The 17,924-nt window shown below is 40.7% G+C and overlaps 1 protein-coding gene across 2 annotated transcripts in view; it reads left to right on the plus strand.

Annotated features, from left to right (window-relative positions):
- LOC115159677 (netrin receptor UNC5D-like) overlaps window positions 1-17,924 on the plus strand; it is a 314,803-nt gene that overhangs the window by 195,975 nt on the left and 100,904 nt on the right. The gene's annotated exons all lie outside the window — the stretch shown is intronic.

The following is a 17,924-nucleotide window of genomic DNA, read 5'->3' on the forward strand; positions in this document are numbered from 1 at the left end:
GCAGTGATGCAACCAGTCAGGATGCTCTCGATGGTGCAGTTGTAGAACCTTTTGAGGATCTGAGGACCCATGTCAAATATTTTCAGTCTCCTGAGAGGGAATAGGTTTGCCCTCTTCACGACTGTCTTAGTGTGCTTGGACCATGTTAGTTTGTTGGTGATGTTGACACCAAGGAACTTGAAGCTCTCAACCTGGTCCACTGCAGACCCATCGATGAGAATAGGGGTGTGCTCGGTCCTCCTTTTCCTGTGGTCCACAATCATCTCCTTTGTCTTGATCACGTTGAGGGAGAGGTTGTTGTTCTGGCACCACACTGCCAGGTTTCTGACCTCCTCCCTATATGCTGCCTCGTCGTTGTTGGTGATCAGGCCCACCACTGTTGTGTCATCGGCAAACTTAATGATGGTGTTGGAGTCGTGCCTTGCCGTGCAGTCATGAGTGAACAGGGAGTATTTATTTTATTTTATTTATTTTATTTCACCTTTATTTAACCAGGTAGGCAAGTTGAGAACAAGTTCTCATTTACAATTGCGACCTGGCCAAGATAAAGCAAAGCAGTTTGACACATACAACAACACAGAGTTACACATGGAGTAAAACAAACATACAGTCAATAATACAGTAGAAAAATAAGTCTATATACAATGTGAGCAAATGAGGTGAGATAAGGGAGATAAAGGCAAAAAAGGCCATGGTGGCAAAGTAAATACAATATAGCAAGTAAAACACTGGAATGGTAGATTTGTAGTGGAAGAAAGTGCAAAATAGAAATAGAAATAATGGGGTGCAAAGCAGCAAAATAAATAAATACAGCAGGGGAAGAGGTAGTTGTTTGGGCTAAATTATAGATGGGCTATGTACAGGTGCAGTGACCTGTGAGCTGCTCTGACAGTTGGTGCTTATTAAAGCTAGTGAGGGAGATAAGTGTTTCCAGTAGTACAAGAGGGGACTGAGCACGCACCCCTGAGGGGTCCCCGTGTTAAGGATCAGCGTGGTGGATGTGTTGTTATCTACCCTTACCACATTGGGGAGGCCCGTCAGGAAGTCCAGGATCCAGTTGCAATGGGAGGTGTTTCGTCCCAGGGTCCTTAGCTGTCGTAATTACTGTGCAAGTCTTTGGAATGGGGTGAGAACCATGGGCCTCCTAGGCTTTGTATTGAAGTCAATGTACCCAGAGTAGGACAGATGCTAGCTGTCCTCCAGCTACACCATGGTGCTACCCTACTGGTGCTACCCTGCTGAGGCTACTGTAGACCTTCTTTACAAAACAGTGTTTTAATCAATTATTTGGTGACATGAATATATTTAATATAGTTTTATCTAAAAATAAAAACTTTTTTTGTTTCGCTACTTACATTTTGAAAATAATTTACTGAGGAGAATGGTCTTCCCCTTCCTCCACTGAGGAGCCTCCATTGGTCTGTCATAATTTGCAATGATGGCCTTAAAGGCACAATCCTGAGTTTATGTTTCAACCTCTAATGTATCCTGCGACTTGGTTTGTTATAAAGCTGAAGGATGGGGTTGGAGAAGTGTGACCATTGAACACCAGGAAATATCCCAGATTGTGCCTTTATCATGACTGTGCTTTTCTGTGGTTGAGCGGTTTGTCTGGTCACTGTTTTATCGTACACTAATGGAAGGAACTAAGCTAGATGAGATATATTTAATGGGGGAAAAAGCTCAAAATGACACCTTCCCCGCATAGTCTACCTCACGCAGGATGACAGATGAGTAATGATATTAATAAAAATTTGGCAGAACTTTTGGCCTTTTTTCAGGATATTAACTTTTATTAATGAGTCCCATTCAATTCCCTGCCAGACAATTTAATGAAATGACAACTTTTAAGATATATTTTACACGTTCAACGTCCTAAACCTGTCTTAACGTCTGTGAGCAAGATTTTTTTTTTTAATATATTAATAAATCCTTTTAATAATAACATTTTCCCTGGCCAGCCATTTTGTTCAATGCTATCTGAGTAAGACTGTTGTTTTCTGAGGTTTTTACTTATTCATATAGCCTTGGCACGGAGTACACTTTGCATTAGCAAAGAGTTAGCTGTCTGGTTGCCATAGTGTGATTGCTGCTTCGATTGTATATTTCTTCCACACAATACTTTTAATTATGTCCCTGTCTGTCCTATGACAGAGAAGCAGACATAACAGATAAAAGATGATACGTAGGGAAAGAAAGTGAGGGTGTAATTATACCCTTTTGTCTGCTGTCACTGTCATTCTTTGTTGCACGTTATTTTCAGACGCCGACAGAACAAAGCTTTCAAAATGACTGAGAGAACGTTGATAGATTGGTGGATATATGAGAAACATAAAAAAGTGTCTCGGTATCCTCCTAGTATTACTGTAAGAATTAGGTAATTGATGACATGACAAAGCCAAGCATCATAATATTATCCCGTTAGTTCTCACATGTGAAGTCGGTAGAAACAGGTGTGTGGGATGTGGAGGGTCTGACATTTTCTGTAACGTGATTGAAGGCTATAACTTATAGCTTTAAGGCTATGCATTGCTTGCTGTTTGGGGTTTTAGGCTGGGTTTCTGTACAGCACTTTGTGACATCAGCTGATGTAAGAAGGGCTTTATAAATACATTTGATTTGATTTAGCTGATGTCAATTCGATGACATGAATGTGAAATTAAAGAGCGAAGAGTATGGAGAGGAAAGGGGGATTATACCTTAGAGGTGATTAATTAGCGAGTTAACATGGCAGCCCTTTTTTCTCTATGGATTACTGGTGTCAGCTGTTGTTGCAGTGACAGGAAGTCCCTATAGGCCATACTTTCACGCAGAAAGCTGTTACCCAGTTGGACTCCAGGAGGATATAGGGAGGTTATGGAAGAACCATGATCGCGGATGCTGCTTATGAAGGGAACTGGCTCGCTAACGGTCACACTTCTAAGAAGAACCCAACGTAAGAAAAAAAGGTTGTGATGATGTCATTATGGTTTTCAGAAAAACACTTTTTGAACCATACAGTGCTTTCAGAAAGTATTCATACCTCTTGACTTATTCCACATTTTGTTGTGTTACAGCCTAAATTTAAAATGTATAAAAATAAAAAAAATCACCCATCTACACACAATACACTATAATGACAAAGTAAAACATGTTTTAGACATTTTTGCGAATGTATTGAGAATGAAATACAGAAATATCTCATTTGCATAAGTATTCACACTCCTGAGTAAATACATGTTACCTTTGGCAGTGATTACAGCTGTGTTTTTCTGGGTAAGTCAATAAGAACTTTGCACACATTATTCTTTTAAGAATTCTTCATGCTCTGTCAAGTTGGTTGTTGATCATTGGTAGACAGCCATTTTCAAGTCTTGCCATATATTTTCACGCCGATTTAAGTCAAAACTGTAACTAAGCCACTCAGGAACATTCAATGTTGTCTTGGTAAGCAACTCCAGTATATATGTAGCCTTGTGTTTTAGGTTATTGTCCTGCTGAAAGGTGAATTTGTCTCCCAGTTTCTGTTGGAAAGCAGACTGACCACGTTTCCCTCAAGGATTTTGCATGTGCTAAGCTCTACTTCGTTTGGTTTTACCCCCCAAAAAAACTCCTTAGGCCTTGCCGATGACAAGCCATAACATGATGCAGCCAACAACATGCTTGAAAATATGAAGAGTGATACTTACTCAGTGATGTGTTGTGCTGGATTTGCCCCAAACATAACGCTTTGTATTAAGGACATAAAGTGAATTTCTTTTCCACATTTTTAACAGTTTTACTTTAGTGCCTTATTGCAAACAGGATGCATGTTTAGGAAGAAATTGTATTCTGTACTGGCTTCCTTCTTTTCACTCTGTCATTTAGGTTAGTATTGTGGAGTAACTACAATGCTGTTGATCCATCCTCCGTTTTCTCCTATAACAGCCATTAAACTCTGTAACTGTTTTAAAGTCACCATTGGCATCATGGTGAAATCCCTGAGCGGTTTCCTTCCTTTCCGGCAAGTGAGTTAGGATGGACGCCTGTATCTTTCTATTGACTGGGTGTATTGATACACCATCCAAAATGTAATTCATAATTTCACCATGCTCAAAGGGATATTCAATGTCTGCTTTTTTTTAAATCTACCAATGGGTGCCCTTTTGAGGAATTGGAAAACCTCCCAGGTCTTTGTGGTTGAATCTGTGTTTGAAATTCACTGCTCAGCTGAGGGACCTTACAGAACATTTTATGTGTGGTGTACAGAGATGATGTAGTCATTCATTGCACACAGAGTGAGGCCATGCAACTTCTCATTTGACTTATTTAGGCTTGCCATAACAAAGGGGTTGACTCAAGACATTTCAGCGCTGAATTTGTAATGAATTAGTAAAAATGTCTCAAAACATAATTCCACTTTAACATTATGGGGTATTGTTTGTAGGCCAATGACACAAAATCTCAATTTAATCAATTTTAAATTCAGGCTGTAACACAACAAAATGTGGAAAAAGTCAAGGGGTGTGAATACTTTCTGATAGCACTGTAAATGGGGCACTTACAGGCACAGTATGTGGAAGAATGAATATTATCTGAAACCACCTTACACCCACCAGCCGATAGCATATTACACACACCATAACATCCCCAAAATAGCAATGAAAGCAAAAAGTCTAAATTTACTCAGTAACATTTCCTACTCCTCATTTTCTCCATCTTTGGGGGAAGAAAAAAGCTCTTCCTAGATCCCTGGTGAATTTTCTGAAATATTTTATGCGAGTGACAGATGCACGAGTGTGGTTGAGGGATTTATTTAGGTGCGTTTTTCGGCGGGATTTTAATGTGAGTCTATGAGGAGTCGGGGCTGATGGGATGGAGATGGGAGGCTCTTTGTCAGTTTAACAGCCAGGTAACCCACTTTTGGTTCGGAGCTGTTTACACTTTGATTACGAGAAGAGCTGAGGGAAGCACTATCTCCCTACCTGCCGAGCTGAGGCTGTATGAAGCTGGCATGCTGTCGACCACGTGGATAAACAACCCATGTGAAAATCCACACACGCACACACCACCTGTGAAGTTTCTCTATGGCAGGGGTGTCAATCTCATTCCATGGAGGGCCTAGTGTCTCTGGTGTGTGTGTATGTTTCTGTCTTTAGATGATAGATGAGAGAGGGGCCATGAATATTTGAACAAAAGGAACAGTCGTCTGTCTCTGTTGGGCTTTGGGCTGTTTTAAAGATTCAACTGAGAGATAAAGGGAGAGCCATGAAATCTGTGGCGTGGCTTTGCCCCAGAGAAATGTAGAGTAGTTCTAAAACTGCAGCCAAATCTGCATTCTGATCTATGGAACTCAAATCTGCATTCTGATTTGGAAATCAGGTCATACTGTATCTGCCTTCTGATTTACAACTTAGCTATATCTGCATTCTGATCTAGAATTCCGTCCAAATCTACATTCTGATAGAACCCCGGCCTATTCTGCATTCTGATAGAACTCCAGCCTAATCGGCATTCTGATAGAACTCCAGCCTAATCAGCATTATGATAGAACCCCAGCTTAATCGGCATTCTGATAGAACCCCATCCTAATTGGCATTCTGATAGAACCCCAGCCTAATCGGCATTCTGATAGAACCCCAGCTTAATCGGCATTCTGATAGAACCTCAGCTTAATCGGCATTCTGATAGAACCCCAGCCTAATCGGCATTCTGATAGAACCCCAGCCTAATCGGCATTCTGATAGAACCCCAGCCTAATCGGCATTCTGATAGAACCCCAGCTTAATCGGCATTCTGATAGAACCCCAGCCTAATCGGCATTCTGATAGAACCTCAGCTTAATCGGCATTCTGATAGAACCCCAGCCTAATCGGCATTCTGATAGAACCCCAGCCTAATCGGCATTCTTGTTTAGAACGGTGAGGTGTTGGACAAAGAGAAAGCAATCCATATTTTACCTCCTCTATTTTACCTGAGGATATATCCTCTTCTGAGGCAGTTGACAGCAAACCTCTTTATTGTTTCCCAGCTGTTTATCAGTGTTGTGCTCTGTAGCTCTCTGTAGCCTGTCACATACCATAGCAGCACACCTCGGGCACTACATCTTCTGTGTTGATGTGTTTGGAAATTGTTAGGGAAATTGTATTGTAGTCAATGCGCTGCCCCAGCCAGTACCTCTGCAGTACTTTGAAGGCAATCACTCCACATGTTGCACCCTCTCCCTCTCCATCTCCCATTGTGTTGCTGGAAATCACCCAGTTGGAGATGGACCCAGGAGTCTCATCTCCTACTCCTCTCCTCCTCCTCCTCTTCCACTCCTCCCTGGTGGAATACACTGCCCTACCTGTCAATCATCCAATGGAAAACTGGCCTCCTGCTCCTACTGCAGTGTGTGTGTGTGTGGGGGGGGGGGGGGGGTGTATATACAGTATGTATTTCCCCCAATCAGCCTCCACCCTGCTTTGAATCCAACAGATGCTCCCCTACCGTCTCTCCATCTCACACACCCACGCTTTCTGGCTGTTCAGCCACTCTCCCCATCCAATTCTCATCTCCTCCATCGCTCCCTGTCCCCTTCCCCTTTCCTTCATATCTCCCTATCTCCTTCATTCCTTATAACCTCTGACATGTAGAGTCCACCATCCATATGCCACATGTTCTACCACTGACTTTGCCCACAACATTTTTTTCTCCCATAATTTTCATAGCAAACCTTCCATACAGATGTAGGATCTTAATTTTAGCCAGTTTGCTACAGCAGGAAAATACAGGAATGCAAATTATTATGTAGATTATAATTGATGGACATTTTTGTAGGGGTTGATTTCAAGTCTGAAACTTAAAAGTGGAAATTACAAACTTCAGAAGCCTTTTTAAACCTCAAATACACTCCAAGTTTAACATTTCCTGCATTGCAGGAAAGTTCTCCTGCAACAGGGTGATCAAATGAAGATCCTATATCTTTAATTGATCCCTTATTGACTACATACAAGCTGTGTTTCTCTATGTGTTTACAGAGACACATGGCCTGTGTAAGTAGCTGTTTGTACATGGTTAAATGCAGATTTGACAGGAAATCTAAATCGGTGTGATGTATAGATGTAGGATCTTAATTTGAGCCAGTTTGCTTCAGCAGCAAAATAATCCTCTAGCAACAGGAAATGTGAATTATTAAGTGGATTATAGTGTGTGGACATTATTGTAGGGGTTGATTCATTTTTTTTAGGGCAAATCAAGTCTGAATTTTCCGTGAAAATTACAAACTAAACTCAAATACACTACAAGTTTGCATTTCCTGCAACATTCTCTGCAACAAAAGAGTGATCAAATTAATATCCTACATCTGTATTCCTGTCCATGAGACGAGATGAGGAAGCGACACGGGTTAATGGGCTTTCTGTGCCGTATACCTCAACCCTGTTCTCAAATGTCAACACGGTTGTGTGTTAGTAATTAACGAATGATTGTCACTTGCCTACTTAATTAGCAAAAAAATATGAATTAAGGATTTGTTCGTTAATTTATGACTAAGCAGCTGGCTTCCGGCGGCATTAATACTGTTTGTTGTCATTCCAAGCGTAAAAATATTCTATCTGATTGGCTCAAGCAAGAAGAAATGTAGTATTCGTGCTGTTTCACCATGTTTCTTCAAGCTTTGGTTGTACTCAGGCCCAGTTAGTGGTTAGGAGAGAGAGTCAGAGTCAGTGGGCAGTAAAACAGCCCTATATGAAACTGTGAAAGTAATCAAAAGATAGTAGGATTTGTCTTCTGAAACAATGACCCTGAAAATGAGAAATAGTTAATTTGATGAGGTTTCAAATGGGTGTTTATTGGAGGACATGTAAAATCAATGACCGATTTTATCATGCTACTCTACTGTATATGCCATGTTTTATCTCCTTCTCCATTTTTGTTTATGTTTCTCTCCTTTTTTACACCATTTCTTTCTCTATCTCCATCTCACTCTCTCCCTTCTCTCTCTCATTCACTCTCACTATCTCGGTCTGTCTCCCTCAGTCACTCACTTAGTCTCCTCACTCTTTCTCTCTCACTGTCTTTCTCGCTCACTCTCTTTCTCTCTCTCATTCTCTCTGCCATGTTCTTGTAATTGACAGATACTGAACAAGCCCTTCCCTTTACCTTTACTGCAGACCACACACACACACACACACACACACACACACACACACACACACACACACACACACACACACACACACACACACACACACACACACACACACACACACACACACACAGAGACACACAGACACAGAGCCTGTTATCTATGTCTGCAGTCAGCTCTCTCTGTGTGAACAGCCTGTCTATGACTCCCTGAATGCACTCCCAAATTAGCTCAGTCAGTTTAGGGCTCCATCAATCCATCCCTCCCTCTCTGTATACTTTTACATTTTCATTAAGCTCTGAATATCACCACCCTGTCACTGAGTTGTACATGACAATCTAGCTATCATTCACTCTTTCTGAGTGCTATCCTGTTACTTGGCTTTGGGCATGTGATAATGACGATATTGCCAAGCCAATTGCTAATCTTCTTATAGGTTCTTCGAAGCAAAGTATACAATACAGTATACAGTATATTGATTAATGGTGTTATGTAGTTTATTCTACATAATCTAACATGTATCTATCCATATCGTTGAGCACAGATTCCCTAGTTGGTCACCATTTGGACAATCTGTGCTGTTCTCAGATAGACCATTCTTTGTGCACGTCCTTCAGGGTCGTGGCTGTGAAACGTGCACTGCATCAACAGATTGTGCCTGCTCCGGTGTCTGTGTGTGTGTGGCCGTGTCTGTCTTACCTACTACTTACTAAAACAACATACTGTGTACTAATCATACTACATCCTATTTAGAATGTACCGTTTAGTAAAATGTATGCAGTAAGCAACGAATATCATACTAGGCTCACCCATACTGAGAATGCATATTAGAATGCAATATTGCGTTGTTTCCCGCCAGCTGATTATTAGCTGTTGTCAAACACGTGTCTGAAAAGACGGTTCTATTCCTCAGTAGGAGTATGACATCCTGGCATTTAAAGTAGTGGTTCTCAACTGGTTTTGCCTCGGGACTAAAATGAAACCAGGTTGTCTCAGTCTCCCAAAAATACCCAAAATGCAATCTCAAATTATTTTTTAATGCTATTGATAGCAATTATATGACAAATAAAATAATTCAATTTTGCCCATATTCTTGATGAAAGGTAATAAGCTCACTGGTTTGAGAACATATGTGAACGTCCAGCTCGATTCGGTCCTGTAACGTGTGCGCTGGGAGATGGAAGCAAGTTCAGGGAGTGGATACATTTAATGAATGAACGAAACATAATACAAAACAAAAAACACGAACAACACACAGACATGAAACTGAAACAGGGGAGTGACATAGATAGGGCAGATAATCAAGGAGATGATGGAGTCCAGGTGAATGTCATGAGGCGCAGGTGCGCGTGACTATGGTGACAGGTGTGCGCAATAATCAGCAGCCTGGTGACCTAGAGGCAAGAGAGGGAGCACATGTGACAGTACCCCCTCCCCAACGCACAGCTCCAGCCGTAGGACGCCAACCAAAATGACGATCCCGGGGATCAGGAGAGGACCGGTCGCCTCTGCTGAGGCGCAGAAACCTGACGAACCGGCTGAGGCGTGACAGCCTGATGAGCCGGCTGAGACCTCCCCGGTTGCTTCAGCCAAGGCACGGGAACCTGTTCACCCAGCTGAGGCATGGGAGCCTATCGAACCCGCTGAGACATGGGAGCCTGTCGAGCCAGCTGAGGCATGGGAGCCTGTCGAGCCAGCTGAGGCATGAGAGTCCGACAAACCGGCTGAGTCCTCCCTGGTAGCTGCGGTACTGACACCCGGACCCAACATCACCTCAAACACAAAATAAATTAAATCAAATAAACACTCCCTGATGCTTCCCTTTGGTGAGGCGTTATTCTGTAACGTGTGCGCTGGGAGTCGGGAAGCAAGTTCAGGGAGTGAATACATTTAACCTCCCTGGGCGAGGTGGGATGCTTGCGTCCCTCCCTAGTCAACAGCAAGTGGAATCGCGTGGCGCGAAATACAAATACCTCAAAAATGCTATAACTTCAATTTCTCAAACATTTGACTATTTTACACCATTTTAAAGACAAGACTCTCGTTAATCTAACCACATTGTCCGATTTCAAAAAGGCTTTACAGCGAAAGCAAAACATTAGATTATGTCAGGAGAGTACCCTGCCAAAAATAATCACACAGCCATTTTCAAAGCAAGCATATATGTCACAAAAACCAAAACCACAACTAAATGCAGCACTAACCTTTGATGATCTTCATCAGATGACACTCCTAGGACATTATGTTATACAATACATGCATGTTTTGTTCAATCAAGTTCATATTTATATCAAAAAACTGCTTTTTACATTAGCATGTGACGTTCAGAACTAGCATACCCACCGAAAACATCCGGTGAATTTACTAAATTACTCATGATAAACTTTCACAAAATACATAACAATTATTTAAAGAATTATAGATACAGAACTCCTTTATGCAATCACGGTGTCAGATTTTAAAATAGCTTTTTGGCGAAAGCACATTTTGCAATATTCTGAGTACATAGCTCGGCCATCACGGCTAGCTATTTTGACACCCACCAAGTTTGGGACTCACTAAACTCAGAATTACTATTAGAAAAATTGGATTACCTTTGCTGTTCTTCATCAGAATGCACTCCCAGGACTTCTACTTCAACAACAAATGTTCTTTGGTTCCAATAATCCATAGTTATATTCAAATCTCCGTTTTGTTCACTATCCGTGACAAAACATTTCAAAATATTCCATTACCGTACTTAGAAGCATGTCAAACGCTGTTTTTATGCTATTTTTCTCGTAAAATAGCGATAATATTCCAACCGGGCAACGTTGTATTCATTCGAAGGCTGAAAGAACAACATGGAGAATTCTCGTAAACGCGCATCTCAGTCTCACTGTCCCCAGGCTGACCACTCACAAACTCTCCTGCTGTTCTTCGCCCAGAGACAGCAGACACCCCATTCCACTTTCTGGCGGCTTTAGAGAGCCAATGGGAGCCTTAGAAAGTGTCACGTTACAGCACAGATGCTGTATTTTCGATAGAGATGCAACAGAAGGACAACAAATTGTCAGACAGGGCACTTCCTGTATGGAATCTTCTCAGGTTTTGGCCTGCCATATGAGTTCTGTTATACTCACAGCCACCATTCAAACAGTTTTAGAAAAGTTAGAGTGTGCTCTATCCAAATCTACTAATTATATGCATATTCTCGTTTCTGGGCAAGAGTAGTAACCAGTTTAAATCGGGTACGTTTTTTATCCGGCCGTGCAAATACTGCCCCCTAGCCCCAACAGGTTAATGAATAAACGAAACATAATATAAAACATGAACAACGCATAGACATGAAACAGAAACAATAAATCCTGGGGAAGGAACCAAAGGGAGTGACATAGATAGGGCAGATAATCAAGGAGATGATGGAGTCCAGGTGAATGTCATTAGGCACTGATGCGCGTGACTATGGTGACAGGTGTGCACAATAATCAGCAGCCTGGTGACCTTGAGTCAGAGAGGGAGCACACGTGACAGGTCCTATGTAGCAAAATTTGAAATTGTGTTTTTTTTTACATTGGATAAAAGTACAAACTCAGAGCTAGAAAATGGTATATCATACACTGCAGTTGATGAACAATGGGAAAGTAATTATGCTTTGAAAGTTGATAAACTTGATAAACCCCACCTTTGAGAAAATGACCCTTGAATGTTTTGGTACAGCTACTGGAGAGCACTTCTTTGTCTACACCCATTCACCATCGTTCACACCCTCTAATGATTCACATGTGAGGCCATGTGGTAACCAGAGTGAGTTAGCGTAGTGAACAACCAAATATTTCAAGACTAAAAGTGGTGAAAGTAGTCCTTGGCCTATATCTTAATCTAACTTTGGTGCAGGTCATGTATTTTTCACATTACCGTCTCTGGTAAACACAATATATCAAATTAAATCTATTTGTTACATGCACAGGGTACAGAAGGTGTAAACGGTACAGTGAAATAGTTACTTGCATATTTGCATAGTAGCAGTATCACTATTGTCTAGACATGTACACATGTACACATGTTCATGAAATACAATAGATGACCGTAATCACCCAAAGACATACCTGGCTAACTTGATGGATCATGTAATATGTTTAGACATGTAGCTATCTAGCTAGCAAAAAAATGAACCTATGGGTGCTTTCAAGACAAGAACTTGGTCAAATCATGATGCGAATGGGCTTCAGGTCGGAAAGTCGGGGCTACAGAAAAGGCCAGAGTTCCCGAGTTGGAATTTCGAGTTGGATGACCGTTCAAACCGATTTTTCCCAGTTGGAGGTTGTTTTTCCTAGTTGTCTTGTCTGCACTGAAGTCGGACATTTCCGAGTGAACTAAGCAATAATTCCAACCCATACTACAATACAAACTAATTGTCATAGCTAGCCACCATGCATAAATATATACAGGTAGCTAAAGCTAACCAATTAGGTTCAACGTTAGCTAGCTAACATTAGGCTATAACTAGCAATGCAAATGGCTTGCTGAGATAGGAATAATATTACTACACAGATCATATCCGTAACATTAGCTAGCGAGTTAGCGAGTGAGCCAACCAGCCAGCTAACATTAGTTAGCTAGCTAACAGTACGCTTTAACTTGCAATGAAAATGACTTTCTGACAAAATCTGAAACGTATAATATATCTGAAAATGTAGCTAGCTAGAGTCTTACCCGTATACGTCAAGGATGCCATGGTTGCCCTTAGTTTGAAGATGTAATCTGGAGATAGATGTTTTATACAACAGCCTTCTGTGTTCTCTTTTCAACTCCCTCAGCATATTTGCAATCAAACGGCAGAATTTTTTCCATCTCCTTACATATTTACTTACCTTACCTCTGTTTCCACTGGGCATTCCAGTGATTTTGAAACTCGGTCAGCTTCTTCTTCAACACAGTTGATCACCGTTTCTACCCCATCACTGTCATCAGAAGACTCCTTAGAGGCAACACTTTTGTTCTTCATGATATCTTTAAAAAAAAGCTGTGGAAGAAAGGATTCTCTTCACATTCTGAGCAGTTCATGTTATAGACAGAAGCATGCTACATGGCAGACCAATCTGAACTCATCTCTCGGCATGTCCAGCCCATCCATTATCTCAACTAATCATGGCTAGCGGAAAGGTTCCTGTGTTTTTCCATGGATAAACCAACTAGGCTCGTATTTTAACAATTTTATTCGTATTTACAAATGGCATACAAGTTTATTACGGCACATGAAAGTTCACATGTTCCAGAAAGCATCTAAATGCCTCTCCTGTGAAGTAGTTCCTGAAACGAGTCACATATTGAAAATACAGTGATTGAAGAAAACATTTTCAGAGATTAAGTTATTTAATCACTCTACCTGCTTTTAGTTGTTTAGTCATTTAAATTAGACTGGAGTATATATATTTTTTGTATTATTATTATTATATTATATTATATTTTTCTTATACACCCACGACCCAGAGGTTTTAAATGGATTGCGGGTGTGTGAGTAAAAATGTTTTCTGTTAATGCAAGTTAGTGCTTGGTTGACCACCAGAGGGCATCTTTGAGTAACATTCGATTGTCTTCCATATTGGCATTACCAGAGACGGGGAGGGCACGCGGGAGACCGGGGTTCAATTCCCCAACGGGAAGGGCTAGGCTGTCCTTGTAAATTAGAATTTGTTCTTAACTGATTCCCTATGTGTTATTTCATAGTTGTGACATCTTCACTATTATTCTACATTGTAGGTAATAGTAAAAATAAAGAAAAATCCTGGAATGAGTAGGTGTGTCCAAACTTTTGACTGGTACTTGCTTAATTCATTTGATTAATATTATGGTGTTCTATTCCAAGAAAAACAAAAAACCCTATGGGTTTCCATTAGGATGGAACAGAAAATATGGCACTGTACAACATGATGGTCTGCAGCACAGTACTGGGCTATTTAGCTAAAGACTCCCTGTGTTGTGGAGGCAGGGTACACAAGAGACCGGGGTTCAATTCCCTGACGGGGAGGAAGGAGTAGGCTGTCCTTGTAAATAAGAATTTGTTCTGATTCCATATGTGTTATTTCATAGTTGTGATGTCTTCACTATTATTTTACAATGTAGAAAATAGTAAAAATAAAGCAAAATCCTGGAATGAGTAGGTGTGTCCAAATATGGCGCTGTACAACGTGATGGTCGGGAATAGGCTACAGCATAAGTGGATTGGAGGATTCTAAATTAATATCGAAGGGTCATAACATTTCCACACCTACATCGGTTACACTATGTATTTGTAGTGTAACCGAACTTTCAGTTGAGCGTACTACTCTTTGCCTTCTCTACTTCTCTACCAGTAGTTGATGCTGTTGCTACTGTATGCAACCTCTTGCAAGCTAGTTAGCATAACAAATGACTAGTTAGACATTTTTCGACTTTGGGTGTGTTCTTAAATTCAATCTGGAGTGCCTGCGCTCATAAATTCAGAGTGTTGTCTGATTGTCAGTTTGTAAATTCAGACCGTTTCGCTCTCGGAGAGCCCACTGGACGTTCGGGCTGAGGAGTAGGGTTGATTTGAACTTTCTGGCCTTACAACGGCAGTCAAGCACCTAAGCTAACGTTGTATAGCTATTTTCAGACACAAATGAGACCATTCTGACCATTTTACTCACCCTAGCAGAGCTGGTTAGGCAGTTTTCATGTTAACCTCTCTGGGATATGTGGGACGCTAGCATCTATTCAACAGCCAGTGAAATAGCAGGGCGCCAAAAATCTCATAATTCAAATTTCTCAAAGATACAACTATTATATCCCATTTTAAAGATACACTTCTCGTTAATCCAACCACATTGTCCGATTTCAAAAAGGCTTTACGGCGAAAGCATAACATTAGATTATGTTAGGACAGCTCCGAGACAAGAAAAACCACACAGCCATTTTCCAAGCAAGGAGAGGCGTCACAAAACCAGAAATACAGCTAAAATTAATCACTAACCTTTGACGATCTTCATCAGATGACACTCCCAGGCCTCAATGTTACACAATACATGTATGTTTTGTTCGATAAAGTTCATATTTATATCCAAAAACCCCATTTTACATTGGCACGTGATGTTCAGAAAATGTTTTGCCTTCCAAAACTTCCGGTGAATGAGCACATCAATTTACAAAAATACTCATCATAAACGTTGATAAAATTTACAACAGTTATTGAAAGAATTATAGATACACTTCTCCATAATGCAACCGCTGTGTCAGATTTCAAAATAGCTTTACGGCAAAAGCACATTGTTCAATATTCTGAGTACCGAGCTCAGCCATCAAAGCAAGCTATATAGTTACCCGCCAAGTTCTGGAGTCAACAAAACTCAGAAATAGTATTATAAATCTTCACTTACCTTTGCTGATCTTCGTCGGAATGCACTCCCAGGACTCCCACTTCCACAAGAAATGTTCATTTTGTTCGATAAACTCCATATTTATGTCCAAATACCTCCGTTTTGTTTGTGCGTTCAGATCACTATTCCAAAGGCATAATGCGCGAGCGCAAAACCCGAGATGAAAAGTCAAAATCCTTAGTTTTTTTTAAATCATAAATATTAGATAATATTCCAACCGGACAATAGCGTATTCATTACAGAGGAAAAAGAGGAACGTCGCGCCTGCGTGACGGCGCAGTAAACAACTCATTGGTCTCAGGCAGTCCACAGCTCTTATTCTCTTCCCAGTAACAGTAGAAGCGTGAAACAAGGTTCTAAAGACTGTTGACATCTAGTGGAAGCCTTAGGAAGTGCAAAATGACCCCAAAGACACTGTAGTTTGGATAGGCAATCACTTGAAAAACTACAAACCACTTCCTGGTTGGATTTTTTTCAGGTTTTTGCCTGCCATATGAGTTCTGTTATACTCACAGACATCATTCAAACTGTTTTAGAAACCTCAGAGTGTTTTCTATACAAATCTAATAATAATATGCATATCCTACCTTCTGGGCCCAAGTAGCAGGCAGTTTAGTTTGGGCACGTTATTCATCTGAATTTCCGAATACTGCCCCCTGTCACCAAGAAGTTAACCAGAGTGTTGGTGACTGTAACTGTGCTGCTGGAAACAATATAATTACGCTTTTTTGCCGACGTTTAGTGACACGGCCATATTAAACGGTGCTGAGCACTTGTGAATTCATTATTCTGCACTCTGGTACACTCAGATGAGAGTGCTCTGAAATCGGTGTAGATAGCCAGAGCGAATTTACGAAAGCACCCGAATGTCCATTGACAACGCACAAAAACGATATAATTTAGCTAAACTAAGAATGACGGGAATAATCAAGTCAATAAACGTTGGGTAGTTAGATAGCCTATAGTTAATATACTGGCAAGTTTGATGTAAAACTACTATGTTAGGTAGCTAGCTAACTACTAGCTATGAACATACTGCTGAAATGATATGCTATGTGGTTCGTAAGGACCGCGTAGCTAACAAATTGTCAGCCAACATAACGTGTAAGGTAGGTGTAAGGCAAGCTACCCCTTGGTCGTTAGGACAAATCTGGTCTGTGATAGGATTTCTTTTTTTTACACCTAGCTCGGCTATTAGACTATTCTTTAGTAAAGGTTGAATAGTCTATTGTTCATCTATTAGTCCCCTCCCCCAACTTGTAACAAATTATTGTTACTCCCATCTTGTACCTCGCCCTCTTCCACGCGTCATTCTGTGCCTGAGTGGCTCGCTTGTGGGCGTGCTGGCAGGATATGGCAGCATCTTCGATTGTGTGTCAAGAATTCTGCAGAGCAAGTTTGTATGAAGGTCTGGTTATTCACAGGCAAACTGTTATATGCTATGGAGGTACATTTGTGTTTTTTTGTGAAGAATGAACCTTTTTATTTTCAATCAAAAATAATTGTTCTGAAAGCAACTTTTTTCCGACACAAAGGAAGTCATAGCGGACACCTACAAAGAAGAACTGTGTGATGAATCCATCTCAGGTAAGCAGCACTGGGCGTTGTTCCGTCCAACTTTTTCATAGCTAGTAGTTAGCTCCCACGATTCAGTGTCGGTTCGTAACATTCTACTATATTACATGCATACATACCGTAGAATGATACATCATGCAATTATTATTCTCAAGCTAACCAAAAGCATTTAGCTACGAACGCCTGTTCTCGCCATTTTCAGTTGAATTAATCTAACTTTCTTTCATGGCAACTCATAATCAGGCCATGTCCTATTTGTTTCATAGTCGATATATAATCATATTTCATGACAGTGTAACGGTTAGCTTTTTTTTACAGAGGGATGAAAGAACACAATATGTCTGTCAGGGAATGCTATTCTGATATGTCAGATGAAGAGTTAGACCAGAAAGTCTGTGCCATTAAGGCAAGGATGCCCCATGCGGGCTTTAGAATGGTCAAATGAAGTCTCAGAGCAATCATCCATCGTGTACAATGGAGAAGAGTTAGGGAGTCTTTGCAGTGTGTAGATGGTGCAGGTATCATTGCCAGAATGATCCAGCTTCGTTGCATTGCTCGGCAAAAATACTCTGTCCCTACTCCCCTGTCTCTTGTCCACATTGATACAAATCATAAATTGATAAGGTACTAAGATGTATTCAGTCTCCATCAAATCTAAGAAGTTATTTAAACTTTTTTAATCTTACTTATTTGTAGACAACTTTTCAATGATGTATGAAATTGGAGTTGTTCTTCATCAACTGGTAATACATAAATAATGAAGCAGGTTAATAGGTTAAACATTTCACTTTTAATTCCAATGCTTTTTTTCAAGATACAACATTGTCATCTTTGGCGGTATAGATGGATTTTCAAGGAAGGTAAGTATATTATGTTGTATACGTATT

The sequence above is a fragment of the Salmo trutta genome, chromosome 23 (assembly GCF_901001165.1).
Source record: "Salmo trutta chromosome 23, fSalTru1.1, whole genome shotgun sequence".
In the NCBI taxonomy this organism is placed as follows: Eukaryota; Metazoa; Chordata; class Actinopteri; order Salmoniformes; family Salmonidae; genus Salmo; species Salmo trutta.